Genomic DNA, 20,866 nt, shown 5'->3' on the forward strand with positions numbered 1-20,866 from the left:
GGGCAGAAAAGGAAAAGAACTCTGTCTTTTCCGCCTTGCCCAGAGAAGACAAGGACTGTGTCTACTTTTGCTCTAGCGCTTGCAGCTGTCCCCCCTTCTTTCTCCCTCTCTGTCTAGCTCCTCCTCACCTACTGAAAACCGTGACTATAAGAACGGTTTTAACCCTGTCTTTCCTTCTTTTTGTTTATTTTTTCCCCTGTGAAATGGAACCAAAAAAAAACCAACACTTTTGCTGGAAATGTTTCTATTCCAAAGTACAGCTTTGGGAATAAAAGGTTCAATATCTGAAAAATAAATAAATAACTAAATAAAGCGAGAAAGAGTGGTTGCAAAGTGGCCAGACTGATTTTATTCAAACACAAAAACACATTAGCATCACTTTACAGAGTTTGCCAGTGAAGTGCTACTTTTGTTTTCTTGTCTTTCTTTGAACAGCAGTGCTTTTCCCGGGTGGGGAAGTGCACCAATCCTGGAGCTACTGCAATGCCTGATTGATGGATGGATTGGAAAACAAAATGCGTACTGCAGCTCTGTGTTTACGGTTGTGGTCTTTTTAAACCATACTGCTTATGCTTTGTTGGACTATAAGCAATGGACATTGAAACAGGTCCTTTCTGGGCCCTGTAGTTATGTCCTTAACTTTTCCGGCAAAAGCAGTCACAGATTTCTGGATAGTGTAAAAGTGTTAAGGTAACCATGTTGTTCCTGCTTACATTTCACATGCTTTACTTAATCTTGCATTCCCTATGAGTGTTAGCTTTTTAGGTCGAGCCTGGGCAGCGCATGCGCTGCTCTGCAATGCATGCTGTATTGTGGTATGGACTTGAAGCTCCGCCCACTCTCCGCCCATATTTTTCATTGGCTTGTGTGATTGTCCTTTGGAAACTGTGGCTTTTCATTGGTCAATAGGCTCAATAGTCCCTCCTTAGTACCGCCTTGTCTCAATTTGTAACCTCCCATGACGACACTCCCTGTTACATGTGTCGTTACTCAGTAGGCTTTAATTACAGCCTCCAAGCACTATTTTGCTAAGTAGTTTTCACCTGCCTGCAGGCAGAACAAGCTCTCTCCCAACACTTTCTTTTTTTTGTTTTAAAATGGCGGAACGCCTCTTTTTTTCCATTATCGTGAAAGGCATCATGGGACGCTTTTACAAAAAAGCATTTCTTTGCCAACTTGACAAACAAATGTTTTTTTAGGTGACCATTCAAAAAAAGGAAACGCTCTGGGAGACCGCAGAAAGGAAAGAAAACTAAAAGAAAACTTTATTGCAGCTCTCCCCAGCTCAGCAGGGGAGCCGATACTATAATATTCACTGCACTAGGAAACTTGCCCCATTATGCTTTACAAGGCCCTTTATTCAAAAAATTGTTTGCCCATAGCTCAGCCTGTGGTGGTCCTGGTACGATGAGACCACCACACAATCATTTTGCACTGCATGCTTTTCCTTTCCAGGTCATCATCTTGGTCCTCACCTTAATTTGGGGGGGGGGGGGGCAAAATAATCACCTTTCCCACAGTGAGATGAATTTTAAATGAATTTTAAATCCATTCCCCCATAGTTGGAGCTAATGCTCTACAGCTGGGGGGCTGTGTATAAGGTAACTTTTTTGAAGTCTTACAAGTCCTAAGAGAAGTGTAAAGCCTTATTAATGAGATGTTGTTATCTAGGGGGTGATTGTATGGTTATGGAGTATTGATTTTTATTATGCGGGCGTTTAGTTGCTATAGCATATTCACCTACATTACCATTTACAATGCCAATAGCTGTAAAACTCAGATAAATGTGAGATCAATCTAATTTCCAAAGCTTGATCCAGGATGATGTTATTTTTTATTTTAGGCAGCATATTGCTCTTGTCTACTGCGTAATTTGAATTGATCCAGGTGTTTATAGCGGGGCACAACTGGGTTGTAGTTGAAGGCAGCATGAGTTTCTCTTAGTTGGGCAGTATGGTGTTCAGTGGGGGAGCGGATTTGGCACTATGGTCAGAGCTGTCACATTTGGAACTGGGCATACAGCCTTTATGACCAGTCCCCCAGACCACTCTCCTGAGGGAGCACATTTCCATGCTAGACCTTAGAAGGCCTTGCAAGACCTTAGAAGGCCTTGTGTCTAAGCACCAGCAGTTGTACCCTAGCGGTGGCAATTGTGGGCCTGTCCACCACAATCCATACAGAAGTTCACCTACAGTCTGTGGGCAGGCCTGTGAAGCAGCATACCCTAGAGCAACAGTGACTCTGTCACTGAGGTCACAAGACCCTTGAGAAGGGCCTGCTCTAGGGCTCTGCGACCAATGTGACCACACCGGGCACTGACTTTGGGTTGAGGCATCATGTTTGCAAGTATATTATGGTTTTGAAAGTGCTTTCATGGCCTCCAGCAATTTTTGACAGCAATAAAAATGCCATGATAACTCCGATGATTAATGTTCTTTTAGAGAGAGATCGGAGTTTGTCTAGTGGAAGGGTAGCGCAGAGGGTTAATGTGTCTGCTGCAAAGAACATGTACCATGCAGATCACCAAATGCACATAATGTAAATAGGTCAGTGGGTTACTGCTTTATGTCAGATAGATCCTTTTGTTATTAGCAGTTTACAAGTTAGAAGCCTAACATAGAACAGTGAGCTATTAATTGTCCTCTAAGAGCTGCATGCAAGCTGCAAGGTATAAACTAGAGCGTTATGTTTTTCCCTCAGTCTTTGATCATCCTAATGTTGCAAAAAGAATTCATTTGGATAGAAATCAATACTGATTATTAAAGAGAATCCCTACCATGGTATTACATTTCAAATTCTGAGTATGTGTTTCTCCAGCCCAACAACTATTAAACTATACTGCCTACTAGTATGGTTGTCATGTGACTCCTACACCTTGTAGTCTTTGTCATATGTAACATTTCTTATGCAGAGATTTACACACATATACTTGATTGTCTCTGTGTAATGTGTATGATGTAAAGTGCTCTGACACCCTACACTGGTATGCGTGGCACTGTAAATCAAACTAAATGCATCTTAGAGAGAGTGTGGTTATGGAGACTTGAGAGGTACTGTTATAGGGTGGTAGTGAGGGAATCCGTTGTGGAGGTGGTCATTGACAGGCACCAACAAACATTGTTGCATAAGGTGCACCAGCGCTAAAGTCCGCCTCACCCATTGGTACCTCCATTAGCCTTGTTACAGCAGTAGTAGCTGCAACTCACCAGGGATCGGCAATGAATGATTTCAACTCACACCAAACGAAGGGGCCCATTAGGATATAGGGTGGATACATCCTAGCCAGCCCACCACAAATTCTCCCCCCCCCTCACCATATTAGTATGGCGGGGGGACCGCGGTGGACGGGAAGACTGTCCACCGCTTTTCCGCCCGGTCGACAAGTCGACCGGGCGGAAAAGGGTTTCATATGGTGGTGGTGTCTGCTAGACACCGCCATCCATATCAGGATGCAGGCGGGAGGGAGCCTTTCCGTGGCGGCAACGAAGGCATGCGTTTTTTTATTTTGGGGGCCCGTGTGGGCCCCCAGGATGTTGAGGGGTTGGAAGGCCACACGGGGGGTACCTATAGTACCCGCCTTCAAGTGCATGCACAACATGGAAGGCACCGCGCAGTGCCTGCCATGTTATGCATGCACATGCACGACATGCATTTTTGGCATTGCGGCAGGCGGTGCTGAAAGTACCGCCCGCTGCAATGTTAAAAATGCAAGATGCGCCCACCAGTGTGGCGGGCACATCCTAATGTCACTCACGGGACCCCCACACATATGGCGGGCGGTCACTTTTACCGTGAGGATGTCCGCCTGCCATCCTAATGATGCCCTAAATTTGCAAACTTCACAGTCTCTCTGCTTCATGTACAAACACTTTTAACATGTGCTGCCTGCTTTGAGGGCACTGGAATTATGCAGCAAAGTAGGACAAAATTATGCTGCATTATGGACTAAATTATGCAGCAAAAAAAAGGTTGCAGCGCAATGCAATATTTTTTCTGGTACTTTATTATTTTGGCATTTTTACACATGCTAACAGTCTCTGGAAATATTTTGCCTTATTACTGCCAGTGTAACATACAAATGTAGCAGTAAGAAAGGTGGTCAGTCAACCTTTGCAAAGGGCCCTCCACTTCGCAGAAAGACTAGTCACGTTTTTAAGTAACTTTTGATCCATTTGAGCTACAAACAATTTTTTTGTTGAAATTGTCAGATTATGCAGCAGATGCATTATGTGGCAAATATGGCAGAACCATACTTATAGAAAACATTTGCAAACTAGGATATTTTGCCATTCATGTTTAAACTGCTCTTGTGGAAAACGTGCTGATGACAGAAAACCATGGCTTGGACACAAATAGCTTGTGCTTCCACTTTTAAGCATATTTGGGACATTCTGTGATTGGAAATATATCTCACATGGTGAATATATTTTAATGTCCATAACTCATATTAAACCTTTAATAGTCATGTGTATCCATTGGTTGAATTATATAACGTAATAAACTGTAACTGGTCAGTGAAATGCCAAACAAATACTAAACATCCTGACCCAGGACACCCCCCAAGCCGCATGGCTCCACAGCTGCTAGCGCGCCTCTGACCTCACCGCCGCAGGTTTGCCCCTGGACTCGCTGTCTCCCTGCCGCCATCTGGTCATTTTTTCCTGCTATTGCCCACTTGGGACTTGACTTGTGATTTTGTGTTTGTACTCTTTAGCGTTTTACTGGTTACTGTTTTACTTTTTCCCTCGTTTGTTTTCTGTACCCCTGCCCTCTGGTGTGCCCCCCCGACCCCCGCTTCCCACTGCTGCTCCCTCGCAGCCACGCCCCCTTTTTTTTCTTCTGTACCCCCGCCCATTGGACGCCCTTCCCGCCTCCCAGCTGCTCCTCCCTCCCACTTGGCCTCATATGGAGGCCGCACGGTGCAGGTGAGTGTGTCCTGACCCAGGACACCCCCCAAGCCGCACGGCTCCACAGCTGCGAGCGCACCTCTGACCTCAGTGCCGCAGGTTCGCCCCTGGACTTGCTGTCTCCCTGCCACCATCTTGTAATTTTTTCCTGCTATTGCCCACTTGGGACTTGACTTGTGATTTTGCGTTTGTACTCTTTAGCGTTTTACTGGTTACTGTTTTACATTTTCCCTCGTTTGTTTTCTGTACCCCTGCCCTCTGGTGTGCCCCCCCGACCCCCGCTTCCCGCCTCTGCTCCCTCGCGGCCCCACCCCCTTTTTTTTCTGTACCCCCGCCACTTTGGACGCCCTACTCCCGCCTCCCAGCTGCTCCTCCCTCCCACTTTGCCTCATATGGAGGCCGCACGGCGGCCGCACGGCGGCCGCGCCGCTGGCGCACCGAAGCCGCGCCTAAAGTAAGCCTGTCTGCGCCCGTCCGTGCCTGGACCGCGCCCAGCGTCATGACCCCTGGCCCCCGACAATGCCAGCCCACACATCGGACTTACGAAGCCGCCACCCTTCACGCACTCAAGGCCAGCAGGAACCCCGCCTGCTACCGAGCCACCCCGAAACTCACCCACGGACCCTTCACCTGCGAAGCATGCAAGTTCACCTGCCTCCGGACCTGCACCGGACCCACAACACCAGCCACCAGCAACAATCACCTGATGTGCATCCTGCTCAACACCCGCTCCGTCCACAGACACGCCGTCGAGCTCTGGAACCTCCTCGACACAACATCACCAGACGTCGCCTTCCTCACGGAAACCTGGATGAACGCCTCCTCAGCCCCCGACATTGCCATAGCCATCCCGGAAGGCTACAAGATCACCCGGAGGGACCGCATCAACCAAACCGGAGGAGGCATCGCCATCGTCCACAGAAACACCATCCGAATCACGACCAACTCTGAAGACACCCTCACCGCCGCCAAGCACCTTCACTTCCAGATACACACCTAGCCCAATACCACCCTCAGAGGCACTCTCATCTACAGACCCCCGGGACCACGCACACAATTCAGCGAAGCCATCGCAGACTTCATCAGCCCGCATGCCCTCACCTCATCAGACTACATCCTCCTAGGGGACCTCAACTTCCAACTGGAGAACAACAATGACAGCAACACCGCCGCCCTGCTGGACAACCTCGCCAACCTCGGACTCAAGCAACTGGTGAACACCCCCACACACTACGCCGGCCTCACGCTAGACCCCATCTTCTCCTCCAGCACGCACATCTCCTTCAGCCACTCCACCGGACTACACTGGACTGATCACAGCTGCGTCCACTTCAACCTCAGGAGAACCACGACCCACCACCACCCACAACAGGTTCCCCGCAGGAGATGGAGCGAGATCACCGCCGACCAGCTCACCACCTCCCTCAGCCAGAACCCTCCCGCCAACACAATAGACCCCAACGAAGCAGCCCGCAACTTCACACAGTGGCTCAACAACTGCGCCAATGACCTCGCACCACTGAAGAACCCTCCCAGCTGACCTGGCAGCAAGAAAACCTCGTGGTTTACCAATGAACTCAAAACCTCAAAGAAAAACTGCTGCACCCTCGAGAAAGCCTGGTGCCACGACCAGACTACAGAAAACATGACAGCCCTCAAGAATGCCACTCGTACACACCACCAGCTGATCCGCACCACCAAAAGGGCAACATTCAAAGAACGACTGGACAACAACACCCACAACTGCAAAGAACTCTTCAGCATTGTCAAAGAGCTCTCCAACCCCAGCTCCTGCAACAACGACATCACATCCTCGCAAGACCTCTGCGACTCACTCGCCTCGTTCTTCCACCGCAAGATCGCCAACATACACAGCAGCTTCGGTGCACAGACCACACACCCAACCACCGAACCAAGGCCCCCGACCACCACCGTCTGCAACTGGACCCCGGTCAACACCGAAGACACCACCCGCACGATGAACACCATCCACTCCGGATCACCAACCGACCCCTGCCCTCACCACGTCTTCAACAAGGCCGACTCCATCATCGCACCCCAACTCTGAGAAATCATCAACATCTCCTTCGCCACCGCCACCTTCCCGGAGAGCTGGAAACATTCCGAACTCAGCTCCCTCCTGAAGAAACCCACCGCAGACCCCACGGACCTCAAGAATTTCCGCCCCATCTCGCTCCTCCCTTTTCCTGCCAAAGTCATCGAGAAGATCGTCAACAAGCAACTCGCCGCCTTCCTCGAGACAAATGGATCCCTCGACCCCTCACATTCTGGTTTCCGAGCTAACCACAGCACCGAGACCGCCCTCATCGCAGCCACCGACGACATCAGATCCCTGCTTGGCAACGGGGAAACAGCTGCCCTCATTCTCCTGGATCTTTCAGCAGTGTTCAACACAGTATGCCACCGCACACTAATACAGCGCCTCAGCAACACCGGAATCCAAGGGAAGGCCCTGGAGTGGATCATCTCGTTCCTCGCCGGAAGAGCCCAGAGAGTCCGACTCCCCCTTTCCGATCCGCGGCCACCAAAGTCATCTGCGGCGTACCCCAAGGATCCTCGCTCAGCCCCACACTCTTCAACGTCTACATGAGCCCCCTCGCAACCATCGCACACCAACACAACCTTAACATCATGTCCTACACTGACGACACCCAGCTGATTCTCTCCCTCACCAACGACCCCGCCACCGCCAGAGCCAGCGTCCAGAAAGGAATGAACGACGTTGCAGAGTGGATGAAGACCAGCCGCCTGAAACTGAACTCAGACAAGATGGAAGTCCTCATCCTGGGATCATCCCCCTCCACCTGGGACGACTCCTGGTGGCCCCCGGTCCTGGGCACCGCCCCCAAACCAACGGACCAAGCACACAACCTGGGCTTCATCCTGGACTCCTCCCTCACGATGACCAAACAAGTCAACGCCGTCTCGGCATCCTGCTTTAACACCCTACGCATGCTCCGAAAGATCTTCCGGTGGATGCCCACCGAAATCAGAAAGACGGTCACCCAGGCCCTTGTCACCAGCCGACTGGACTACGGGAACACTCTTTACGCCGGAACCACAGCCAAACTCCAGAAAAGACTCCAGCGCATACAGATTGCTTCTGCACGACTCATCCTGGACATCCCTCGCTACAGCCACATCTCTGCCCACTTGAAAGACCTGCACTGGCTCCCAGTCAACAAGAGGATCACGTTCAGACTCCTCACCCATGCACACAAGGCTCTCCACGACATGGGCCCCAAGTACCTGAACAGCCGCCTGGCATTCTACACACCCACTCGCCAGCTCCGTTCCGCCAGCCTCGCCCTCGCCACCGTCCCACGTGTCCGCAGATCCACCGCCGGAGGAAGATCCTTCTCCTACCTGGCGGCCAAGACATGGAACTCCCTCCCCACCCACCTTCGGCTGACCCAGAACCACCTCTCCTTCAGGAATCAACTCAAGACCTGGCTGTTCGAGCAGTAGCGACGCCCCCCGCCCCCCCCCCCCAGCGCCTTGAGACCCTAGCGGGTGAGTAGCGCGCTCTACAACTTTCATGATTGATAGATTGATTGATGTTTTGCGCTTTCTGGCCACACCTCTGACTCCGCCCACTGATCCAATCCTCAGGTTATTCCAGCCCTCTGATTCTCCGCCCACAGTTCCCCTACTTTTTTCCCCTACTTCGACCACTGTATAAGGCGCATATTTTGTTGAGAAAAAGTCGATCATGTTTCTCACTATTGCGCCTCGTGAGTACTACAGCAGAGTTTATTCAGTCACATGCTACTTCCATCAGTCTTCTCCGCTGCCTACTTGCTATGTTCCAAAAATAGCGCAAATCGTTTTTCCCTAAGGCAGAATGTGTTTTTGGAATATAACCCCCACATCTTGGAGTGTTTGCTGAAAGAAAAACACCGGCCATAAGTTTTCAACAATGAACTGCACATTTTGGAAAGAGGTCAGCTTTTCTGTAGCAGAAGGTAAATAAATCCCCCTAATTCCGGCGCGAGCGCGTTCTTACTTTCTCTGCCCAAGTGTTTCAGAAAGAAGAGAGGGCATAGTTTAAAAATACCAGCCTGCTTTTCCTGTGCTTGTTTTCGTTGGCATCTGGCGAGACCAGCTGCGACAGTTCTGCCGTTTCGTTGTAATTTCGCTGGCGTTTCTTAATGTTGTGTTGAAACAATCTTTTTTTGTAATTCAGCACCACCAGGCTTGTTATGGTTTATATCTTTTTTTCAGCAGAAACAACTTCCTGTGGATGTGATATTTCTGCACTTCGTGGCCTCTTGTTCTCCTTTTCGTACACCCATTGACAACATTCAGGGTAAGGTGTAAATAGAACGCTCTGAATTCCCAGAATCCCATGCGGTAGTGTGGTAGGCCCCGGCTTCAAAGTAGACCAGCCACCTGATGGCATTCAGTGGGTTCATGAGTCCACCACATATGACAGACACATGCATGTCTTCCATGAGGGGCAGCATTGGTGGCCATTACTGCACCGGAAACCTGTCCCTGATGCCACTTGGTGCTGTCGAGGCAATGGGGCAACTGGAGCAGCTGGGCAGCCATTGTCTTGTCCATGATCTAAGCCTCAGGCTCAGACTAATCTTTAACCCCTCCCATGCTCGTGAATGAACCGTTCCATCACGAGCCTCGGGCGGGCTGTGCTGGTGACGGAACGGTTCTGTCACGGCCCGCTCGCCGCGCCTGCGCGGCGCGTATTCCGCGCCTGCGCTGGTGTTCTAAAGAGCGGGCGGGCCGTGACGGAACAGTTCCGTCACAAGCACAGCTCACCCGCGAGCCGTGACGGAGCGGTTCCGTCACGAGCACGGGAGCGCCGCGCGGCTCCAACTCCCCCTTAGCGCTGCAGCAGAATAGCCGCCGCAGCGAAGGGGTTAAGGGCCTGATTACGAGTTTGGCAGGCAGGCTTTCTCCATCACAAATGTGACGGAAATCTGGTCCGCCAAATTACAATTCGATTATATTTTATGGAACTTCTAATATGGCGGATTGGATATCCGACACATTTGTAACGGTGTATCCCGTCCGCAAAACTCTTAATCAGGCCCTGAGTCCTTCCCGACCACCACCATGCCCACAGTGGTGTATCACGCGTAACATGGACCCTAGTGTAAACAATTATAAATTGCCCCCTTTCACAGGCTTAGATTGTGAGATAAAGTCAATGTAGCATGCAGAGGGCTCGTCCTCCATGGGCTCCGTTGCCACTGAAATCGCTGCACCAATGATAACTGCGTTCCAGCCTACCCGCCGACTCATTGTATTGCTCTGTCCCTGCAGTGCCCCCAGCTTGAACCCTCCAGGGCACCTCCAGATGTGCCCGTAAGAGGGCGCGGCTTTCTTTGCCACCATTTCCTTGCTTCTTGGGAAGATTACTGAACAATAAGGTCATGATGGATGTATGACGTTAGCACGCATACTATTACCACGCATACCTTTACAACGCGGTATTTACAACGAATACCGTTACAACGCATAGCGCTTTGAGGTGCTGGATAGTGGTAAATATAATTTTATATTCCAACTCCAGTCCCCGCGGACACTAGGGAAGGTGTTGGATATAAAATTAAACTTATTCCCTATCCTAGAGCGCCCCCCAGCGCAATGCGTTGTAATGGTATGCGTGGTAAGGCCTGCGTTGTAATGGTAGTGCGTTGTAACAAATGCGTGCTAAACGTTGTATACCGGTCAGGATTAGTCTAAAATCTGAAAATGTTGGTACATTTTCCGCAACTGTGCAGGAGTAAAGTGCTAATCCCTAGTGCAGTCTACTCAACACTTCATACCTTCATTCAGCAAGTAAGGTACTTAAATATATTTACTTCATAATTCTGTTGATTTTGGTAATTCTGCGTTACTTTTTGTTGCGGAATTACAGATAATAACGCAACTATACCAGCTTGCGTAATTAAGAGTAATTTGGTGGAAAAATTCCTACCACAAGAGCACATTTAGCAACCACGAGTGGCTGCTCATGCTCCTGGCTATGTTCTGTTCCATTAAATACTATTTTCTTTGCGCAAAATGCATCCTTGTGACCCTTTTGGATGCTGGAGCTGTTGCTCACTCTCACTATTCATTTTCTGTTGCATTTAGTGCTATTTCTATATGCAAAATTCATCCTTGTGTCCATTTTGGAAGCAAGATAGTAGTTTTACACTAAGAAAATAGCACTATATTCAGAATTAGTCTTCTCGCATAATTCTGTGAATCATGTTGAATTTTGTGTGATTATGCTACATGGAATTAAGTAAATTACGCACCCCCAGTAAAAAATGAATCCTTGTCCTCAGCCAGTGAATTGCCATGTCCTAGGTACTTGCTCGTAATCTTCACCGCCCCAGGTGAAGCATGGAACAACCTCCCCCTCCACATCCGAACCTCCTCCTCTCTGCTTTAATTTAATAGAAGGTCTTCCTGATCACTGTCTTTACCAAGTGAATTTCAGCCTTGTTCTGGATGGAGGCTGCTTTTGCTTAACTTAATCCAACAATTTAAAACATTTAATTCACCTCCCTGTTTGGCTCCGCTCTTGCCATCTGTTAAACTGATTTTGCAAGCCATTGTACATGCAACCTGTTAATTAAACCTGTTGTAGAACCACCAGTGTTTTACTCATTATCCAATTGACATTTTGGCTGAAATCCACTAAGTGGGAAGTCACAGGGGTGAGAATGGATACTTTCTTACAGCGCCATACTAACGGGTCATGATACTTTCTAAAAACAGAGTTTTCCTGGCTGCAAGGAAGTCGCTGTTTCTAGTGTGTAGGTTTCAAAAAGTGGCTCTCACAGACCACTGGTTTTGGTCTAGGACAAGTTTGTCATCATATTGAACAGTAAAATCTTATGAGGTATTCAAGACATGCATAATCAATATGCAAGAAATGCCACTTGTACCCCTGTGTTTTACAATGGTGTGCCTCTATAGGTAATGAATTAATGAATCAATATAAATAACTAATGCTGTTGCAGGAGTTCTGCTAACTGGGATCTACTTAGCCATTATTGTGTGCTTCTAAAATGGGGGCTCCGATTAACAACAGTTCTCTGAACTTTGGCAGGATCTGCACAATAGGAAACTGCAGAGCGGAGATCCCACCACGAGGTCGGAGATCCCACCACGACTCAGGAGCCACCGCAACGAGGGAGGAGGTCTTTTTGAAACTGGGCCTGAGTGTTTTGTTCTCTCAGTGCATCCACTACTACTGAGGGACTGTCCTAGATGCCTGCCAGGTCCTCCAGATGATGACAAAGAGAAGTAAATAATAAGGACAAGCTCATTATTAGACAACTGTACATTTTCTGACTACCTAACTTTATTGCGTATGGGTCAAGTATGGAACTATGGAGTAGTAGAATGTTCCCCGTAATTCAAAGTGGCTGTCATGTGCCTAGGAAATTGCACTGAGATCTGGAGGTTTTCCAGTAGGAACCAAATCTTAAAATGATAAACATATTAAGATTTGGGATTTCAGAAAGTGTGGCAGCAAAGAATATTAAATCACATATTAAATGCAATTTGGCCTAAAACAAATCAAATCTTCAATCAAGTTTGATTTTTGACATTTAAGATACCTACAATTTTGTCTGTCTGACCCAGCTTGCATATCCATGCTCAATGATGTTGGTGTGATCTCTGGATTGCCTTGTGACTGGTTGGCTATGTGTGATGAGGTTTGAAACTCACCACATCTTCTGTTGCCCTTTCATAATCCAACTACAAATCCAAAGTTTGAAAGGGAACATAAACAGTACCAAGAGTTAAGGGGAGGAGAATCCAAATTTGTTGGCTTAATATTTGTTTGTGAGTAGCTCTAGTATCAACTAACCTCTTTTAAGAAGAGGTTTTATTCAAACTCTTTGTCTTCTGTGCCCCGAGAGATTCCTTGGCATGATACCAGGAAAGGGGACTTGGATGGCTTTGAAGGGGTCTGGTAGAACTGTTTAGTGACCAGTGAAGTTGAAGGAAATGCAGCTGCACCAAGCTAAGGTTCCTGTGCTGTAAATGCAAGGGGAAGGTTTTCATTGTCACAGGGAATACTTGTAGCATCTTTGAACTTAAAATAAAAGGAGGGATGGCGCATAAACATCGGCAAAGGACACAAAAGGGGAGACAGAGGTGATCCCTAATGTGTGTCCCAAAGTATAGGCCAAGATTCTTCTCTTTATGCTCTGATTTTTGCACCCAAATAAAAAAATTAATCCATTGCATTATTTCAACTACAAATTCCATTTCCTGTAGCATAGTAAATAGATATTACCAATGTAGGTTATGAAATACGTTTTCCATATCAATGGATGACACCACAGGTGGTCATGCTTCCGGTGGACATCCACTCATGACATGGGAAAGATGTTATAATGTTCAAGGCCATATTTCTTTGAGGTACAAAGCCTGACTGATCTAGGTGATCAAGACCCATAAGAGCAGTTACGTCCTGTTTGCTAGTACTTTACTTAGTAACCTAAAGTCCATGTTAAGCCTAAATAGTGGGCCTTACAAGGAACATTCTAAAGGATTCTAATGCATTTAGGCAGATTCATTATTATGGATTTGCTGCTGGACGGGGTTAGATCATCTCCCTTACATAATCATGGACATCCACTTGGAAGTTGACACTGTGACAAATATTTCATGAAATTTAGTAGGAAGCATGTCACTGCCATGGGTCTTGGCAGGCATTAAAACTTTTATCACTTGATAGAGTTCCATTAAAGTTAAAGCGGCATCCGCATTTATTGTGTTAAATCTTTCATTTTGAAGGCCTACTACTGAGCCTTTGGGAGTTTTGAGTGCTGTTATTCCTTCCTGTGTCTTTCTTTGTCTTCCTTTGGATCAAACATGCATGAAGGCAACCATCTTGTTTCCTTCACTGCTTTGTCTAACTAAATGCGTGTTATGATCAAACAGTGGTAGGCATCACACTTGTGACCTGTAATCAAATCTAACATCTTCCCTGTACCTGATTCTGTGGCTAATTTTATTTTTAGGTTTCTTAAATCTCCAGCCAGTCAGGTGATTTCCGTGTAGAGGGTTTCATAACAATGCTGTTTGTTTTGATGACACATTCTTCGGATGAAAATCTTAAAGGCTTCCCACTCAGTGTATTGCCAGTTGATCTTTATTGCCATCAAAATATTGTTTGGCATAATCCTTAGTTGTACTTCTTTTTTATTTTGTTTAAAGTTTATTAAGAAAAAAGGTATAATATATATAGAAAAATAACATTATACAGCAATCTGATAATTGCTAATGGGGGAAAAAGGGAGGGGTATCTAAATAAAACAGTACAAATAAGAAAAAATACCTGAATCATAAAAAGTAATACTTCAACAAGAAAGCAGTATAAGTAAAACTATAAGGCTAAAAAGTTAAAAAATGTACAATAATGAGAAAAATGAAAGGAGTAGGAACAAGGAGTACATTTGAAAAAATAAAAGATGTGAAGGCAACAAAGAATTCATGGAGGTTGCCGAACTTCATCTGAATTAGAAGATAAACTAGTCAAAGGGGAAGCAATGTGTGTTAAATAGGAGGATAAGTAGAGCCATAAAAGATCCCTTTTAATAGCTAAAGAAATAAGAGTAACATTATTAGTATCTAATCTATGATGAAAACAAACAGCATTCCCCCAAGCTTTGAAAGTAACCTTATCAGCCTGTGTCCAATTTGAAGTGATTAAAGCAAGCAATAAGTCAATTAACTAGGGGTTAGAAGTTGATAAGGGACAGGAAGGTGATAGAGAGCCCAAAAAGATGTTGGAAATGGAAAAAGGGATATGGGTATTAAAATGTGTACTTATTTGGGACCAAACTAACATCCAAAAACTAAAAAGAGAGGGGCAATCAAAAAGCATTTTTTTTTAAATCAGCAGAGGGTTTCATTGGGGTCTGAGAGGTATTAGCTGCTCTTGACGTTTTATGAATTTTTAACCACAATTTATCCCAAAAAGAAGTGGGACAACATTCAGAAATATCTTTTTCCCAAGCCAATCCTTAGTTGTACTTCTGTAGTTCATGATTAGTATGGAGGCAATCTGAAATCATTACGATGGAATATAAATACTCTGTCTTTCTCATGTTAGTGTATCAACATTGAGCTGTGGTCAGACAGCATGCTCCAAGACATTCTGCATGCACGCACCATCTCCTCTAGTGCACAACCATGTCTAGTCTAAAATATAGAACATGAATGGGACAAAAACTGAGAACTTGTGTCTGTTGGGTGCAAAGTTCACAGGTATCAGTTCCAATTAATTCATTTAGGCCTCCGTTATGAGTTCCCCTATTAGTGAGATAACCAGACTGGAATTAACAAGTCCGGCTAGTATCCTCCTGTCGACTACTGGGGAATCATGAGTTAAACTCCTCATAATGGGCAGTAACCTACTCAGGATTACATGTGTCCTCCAATTTCTGGGAGTTTAACACATCTACTTAACACCTGATTTCAGTAGGTGGTAAATATGTGTTAGGGGTGGGTGTGATGTGCATACCACAGCACACACATAGATGGACATCTATGCCATCAAGGCTCCTTTGTTACAGGGGCCGTAGATTGCACTCACAAAGACATGAAAAATCTCTACAGATCCCCTTCATCACCATTTTCTACTAAAACTGCAAAGGATAGCCTCCTCAATATTCAGTTCATATGTGCTTGTAACTTGTCCTTCGGTACATGTTCTAAATACTTCCTGGGTTAATGGCTACCTTGGATGCCAGCTGAGTTTGGCAAGAATGCTCAGAAGCAGATATGTATAGCTGCCACTGTGCTTCCTTGAACAATTGTTAGAAATGGGGGTCTCTAGTTAGTAGCGGTATGCATCTTTGTATAAAAATAGGGACCCTTGCTTCTAGTCAGGGTAAGGGGGATACACACTTTAGATAACCCGTGCTCACCCCTTTGATACGACCAGACAGGCTTATCCAAAGGCAATGTGTAAAGTATTTGTGAATATAGCATGTTACAACGCATGCTAATACATCGCGTACTATTACAATGTGGTAATTACAACGACCGCTTTGTTAGTACGCCTAACCTTTACATCTTAAGTCATTACAACGACTAGCTGTAGGGGGCGCGCTGGACTTAGGAATAGTATTATTCCTACTCCAGTTTGCGCAACAGCAGGTAAGGTGTTGGATTTTAAATCCAATACCTTTGTGCCCCCTACAGCAAGTCATTGTAATGACTTGTGATTGTGATGTAAAGGTATTGCATACTAACAACATGGTCATTGTAACGACCGCGTTGTAATAGCATGCGTTGTAATAGCATCGCGTTGTTTTAACAGCGTCGTAAACGCTGTTTCCCAGTATTTGTACTCAAAACACACAGTAACACAGTGAGAACACCACAAATGCACACCACACCAGTGTTGAAAAATAAAGTATCTGTATCTAAACTCAACAATACCAAAATGACGAAATCCAACATACATGTAATAAGATATGACTTTAGAACAGTTATTGCAAAAATAAAGCTTGTAGAAAACAAATAGCTCCACCTGGGGCAATTGCGACATCATGACAGCAATAAATCCAAAGTACAGCCCTGACCGTGAGGTGCGCGGTGTCGGGCACGGAGTCACATGGACCCCCAAACAAACGGTACCTTTGGATAACGAAGTTTATGCTGATGCACAGCATTGTGGAGGTGAGGCGTCGGTGCCAAGGCCGAGGACGGCTTCCTGGCTGCCATGTGGGAGGTGAGGTGGAGTGTCCACGAAGAGGCAACGTGTCAAATCCAGGACAGGGGAATTCTGTTGCGTCGGCGGTGAGGCGTCAGTTCCAGTGACGGTGCGAAGTCAGCAAGTTCGTGGAGTCACCCTCGGAGGTTATTGGCGCCGAGATAACCGGATGCAGGCACTGGCGATGACAAAGTCGGTGCGAGCACTGGCATCGGGAAATGCAGATAAAATCAGGCATCAATGGGCGTCGGAGCTGCGATGCAGGCCAGGCGTGCATTTTGTACTTCACTTCACGTCGTATACTTCTCGGTGCAGGTTGTGGAGTCACGCTGATGGCAACGGAGACAGGTTTCCTTGCTTTGTTAAAGTTGCTTCCAGCTCCCAACATCAGGAACAACTTACAGAGGCTCAAAACTGGAATACGCACCTCCTGGCAGGTCAGAGCTATCAGCATTAGAGTTCAGGGGAGTTAGGGTGAAGTCTTTGTGTCTCTGAGACTTCATAACAGAAAGCCACCACACACAGGCCCTTGGATATTCTTTTCCAAGTAGGTTCACAGCAAAGTTCCAGTCTTTGTAATTTCCTTGGCAGAAGCAGCAACTGCAGGCCAACCCCACACCACACACAGCAAAGGGGCAGTAGTCCTCCCCACAGCTCTCCAGGTCTTCTCCTTGACAAAGGTTCCTCTTGAGTCCAGAAGTGATCTAAAGTTCTGTGGCTTTAGGTCCACTACTTATTCCCCATTTTGTTTTTGTTCTTCTTTGTGTAAGGGTCTCTGAACCTAGTCCAAACCAGTTCTGTCCTCACTGGTGCAGCATAACCACAGCGGGTGGAGACAGCAATGTGCAAGGGAGACAGGCCCTATTCAGGTGAAAGGAAATCTCCTCCCACTACTCTAAATGCAGCAAAGGTCTATTCAGCCTAGCTCTGAGTCATCCAGGAAGGAATAGGCACACTTCTATCCCCTCCCTCCCCCCCCCCCCAATGGCTGTCTACAGTGAATGCTCATCCCCAGCCCCTGTCACATCAAAACCAGACAGTCAATATGCAAACAGGCAGAGGCACACAGAATGGTTAGACTAGAAAATGCCTACTTTCTAAAAGTGGCATTTTCAAACATACAATTTAAAAACCATCTTTACTAAAATATGTGTTATTACATTCTGAGTTCAGAGAGCTTAAACTTTTTTTTCTATTGTGTCCCAATGGGAAGTTATACTTTTAAGATGTTACAAAGTATCTCCCATGTTATCCTATGAGGCACATAGCCTTTCAACAGTGAAAAACGAAATACACTGTATTTTTCACTATCAGGACTTGTCACACACACCTGTTGATGTCCTAACGTTCACATACACTGCACCCTGCCCATGGGGGTACCTTTTGGCCTACCTTAGGGGTGCCTTAAATGTAAGAAAAAGGGAAGGTTAGGGTCTGGCAAGTGGGTGCACTTGCCATGTCCACATGGCAGTTTAAAACTGCGAACAGACACTACAGTGGAAGGTCTGAGATACCTTTTCAGGGCTACTCGTGTAGGTGGCACAATCAGTGCTGCAGGTACACTAGTAGCATTTGATTTACAGACCCTGCACAATCAGTGCACGTTAACAGTGGCTTACCAGTAAATCAAATATGCCAATCAGGGAGAAGCAATTGTACTAACAATTTACACAGAGAGTATATGCACTTTAGCAATGATTAGCAGTGGTAAAGTGCCCAAAGTCCTATAGCCAACAGCAACAGGTCAGGAAAAATAGGGTTAAGAAGCTAAATGTTTGGGGATAACCCTGCAAAAAGGGCCAAGTCCAACAACAATCGAAGGGCCGAACAAGCCAGGTGGATATTTCTCAGCATCCACCTAAATAAAACTTCTATGCTTATACTGTTAAAATGATCTGAAGTATGTAATGCATTCAGCCATTCAAACATTCCTTCAAAAATACTTCCTAGTGAACAGAACCATGACTGCGATTAAAGACAATATCTCAGCACCTTCGGCAACATATTTCTAGATGTTCTACAAGTCTCAGTGTTCTCTCCCACTCTCTCCCAGCATTATGTACAGTTAAAGCCTAATGCCATCATGCAAACTAGAGACATTTTCCAAAACTATACCAGTGGGACAAAGCTGATCACCCATCTGTCAGGAAATCATTAGATAGGCTTTACAACAGTAAATATTCAACTTAGTGAAATGTTTGAGTCAAAATAGTAGTCTAAATACAACAAAGGCTGGACTGATTTATTTCTAACTGGGCAGAAGTAAAATATCCACACACTCTTTCCAGATTAGGCATCCTTCACAACTGATTATACCATAACTAAAATGCAAAAAGAGGTCAATTATTAATCATCTATTTTTCATCTCTGAAGAACATCTGGGAACAACAGCCTCTGCTGTAGTGGGGTCCTCTGCGAAATTATCCTCTAGACAGTTTCTAAAAGTCGCCAAATGCAACTGTTGGGCTCTTCTAACCATCAATCACAAGGAAAGGGTTGGTCCTAGCTATTTTTCAAGTCTACAAGTTTTTTAAACGCTTCTCATATAGAGTCATCAACAGTTCTGACACATCATTAACAGAGGGGAGGAAAAGCATTGCTTACCCTGCCCACGAAGAAGTGACTGTCTGCCACAATCTCATAGAAATGGAAACCCCCAAAAATGTAAGAACCCTGAACACCATCTTTTTTCAAGCTTTTACCAGATTTTAATTTTAAAATCCTTTCCCATACCTCTGCAGCAAGGCCATCATTCACCCGAGTCACTTTAAAATAAGAACCACGTACAAACTAGAATTTTCAATAAAAACAGCTCTGGCTGTTTTTTTATGTATCATGTTTGAGTTTAGCAATCTGGGCCATAACTCACTGGAAGGGTCTATAACTACCATTATTTAGCCCAATGTTGGCCATTTTCTGATGGAGCTGTCACCGATTGCAGTTCTTGGTATTGAGAAAAGTCACAGTGAGCCTATTAAGGCGATTTCAGGTGCGAGCTTTGATGTGGTTGTAGGCGGTGCAAAATAAGCATGTCAGAAGTGTACTATTGTATACCTGTGAGGGGCTCTTTTAGACAGTGAATCCCTTGATTTAGAAGTAAACAGGAGATTAAGTTTATTCCATGCAGCTGCCATCAGGTGAAGCTTATGATCAAAGCTTTAGATTCATTTTTATCCCCAAAACCTGCCCCGCCAACAAAAGGGGATTGGATCTTTACACTTCAAACTAGCCAGCAGCAGGATAAAAGGACCGGGGGCATTCCTGCTTAACTAAACTGAAACGGTGATACCTGGAAAACAATGTGTAAACAGAACTCTGCTGTCAGGCTGCACTTCCAAGAACTACATCAAAGCCACATAAATGTTACTTTGAAAAGGTTCCAGATATGTGCAATGATGCCGTGCCGCTTTTTCAAAGCACAATAATGTGCAGCCCTTTTAAAGTAGAAGTTAGAAGAGGAAAAGTCTTACATGCAAGTTTTTTTTTTTATTAGACTGTAACAGAGTGATAAAAAGTGATATTGGAGCAGATTGTTAAAGAAAAAGTGTTTTCTTGTCTACCTTCCCAGCTGCTAGTTGCATTGACACCACTGTACAAAACAATTAAAACTTGACATTTGCTTGTTAATGTAAATGTAAATGTAGTGTTTTTATATAGCGCACGAATCACCCCCGAAGGGGTCTCAAGGCGCTGTGCACATACCGCTGTGGAACCCTTCCTGGCCTTTCCCTGTGAAGTGCCCACTCCTGGGCACCCCCAAGGTGAAGGCAGGCATCATAGCGCTGTTGGGGCCGTAAGCATGGCCATGTTGGGAGAGGTGTGCACCAATAGCAGAGCACTCCATATTCACAAGTGGATGCAATGGACCAGTCTGTGCTTCCGCATGTGTCACTTAAATGGCATGTAGTACAGGGATCACTGCTGACTACTATCGTCTGTCGCTCCATTGTGCTGATCCTTTTCCTATATACTTCCCTCTACACAAGAATTGAAGCAAGAGCCGGTATGTGGATGTAGGGTCATCTTGAGAATAGGCCTGTACTCAGGGCTTGGACCTTATTGACTTGCTCCAGTTGCAGTGGTCACCAGCACTCGAAAGTCCACAAAGTAAAAATGACTCGTGGCTGGCTTCTAACAAGTCTATCGACCCTGATTACTGCCACCTGCCTTTAGGTTCCCTCTGGTTTTTGACAATTCAGAGGAACATAATTTGTCCTCGCCTCCAAAAGGTCACAGA

The sequence above is a fragment of the Lissotriton vulgaris genome, chromosome 8 (genome assembly GCF_964263255.1).
Source record: "Lissotriton vulgaris chromosome 8, aLisVul1.2, whole genome shotgun sequence".
Taxonomy (NCBI): Eukaryota; Metazoa; Chordata; class Amphibia; order Caudata; family Salamandridae; genus Lissotriton; species Lissotriton vulgaris.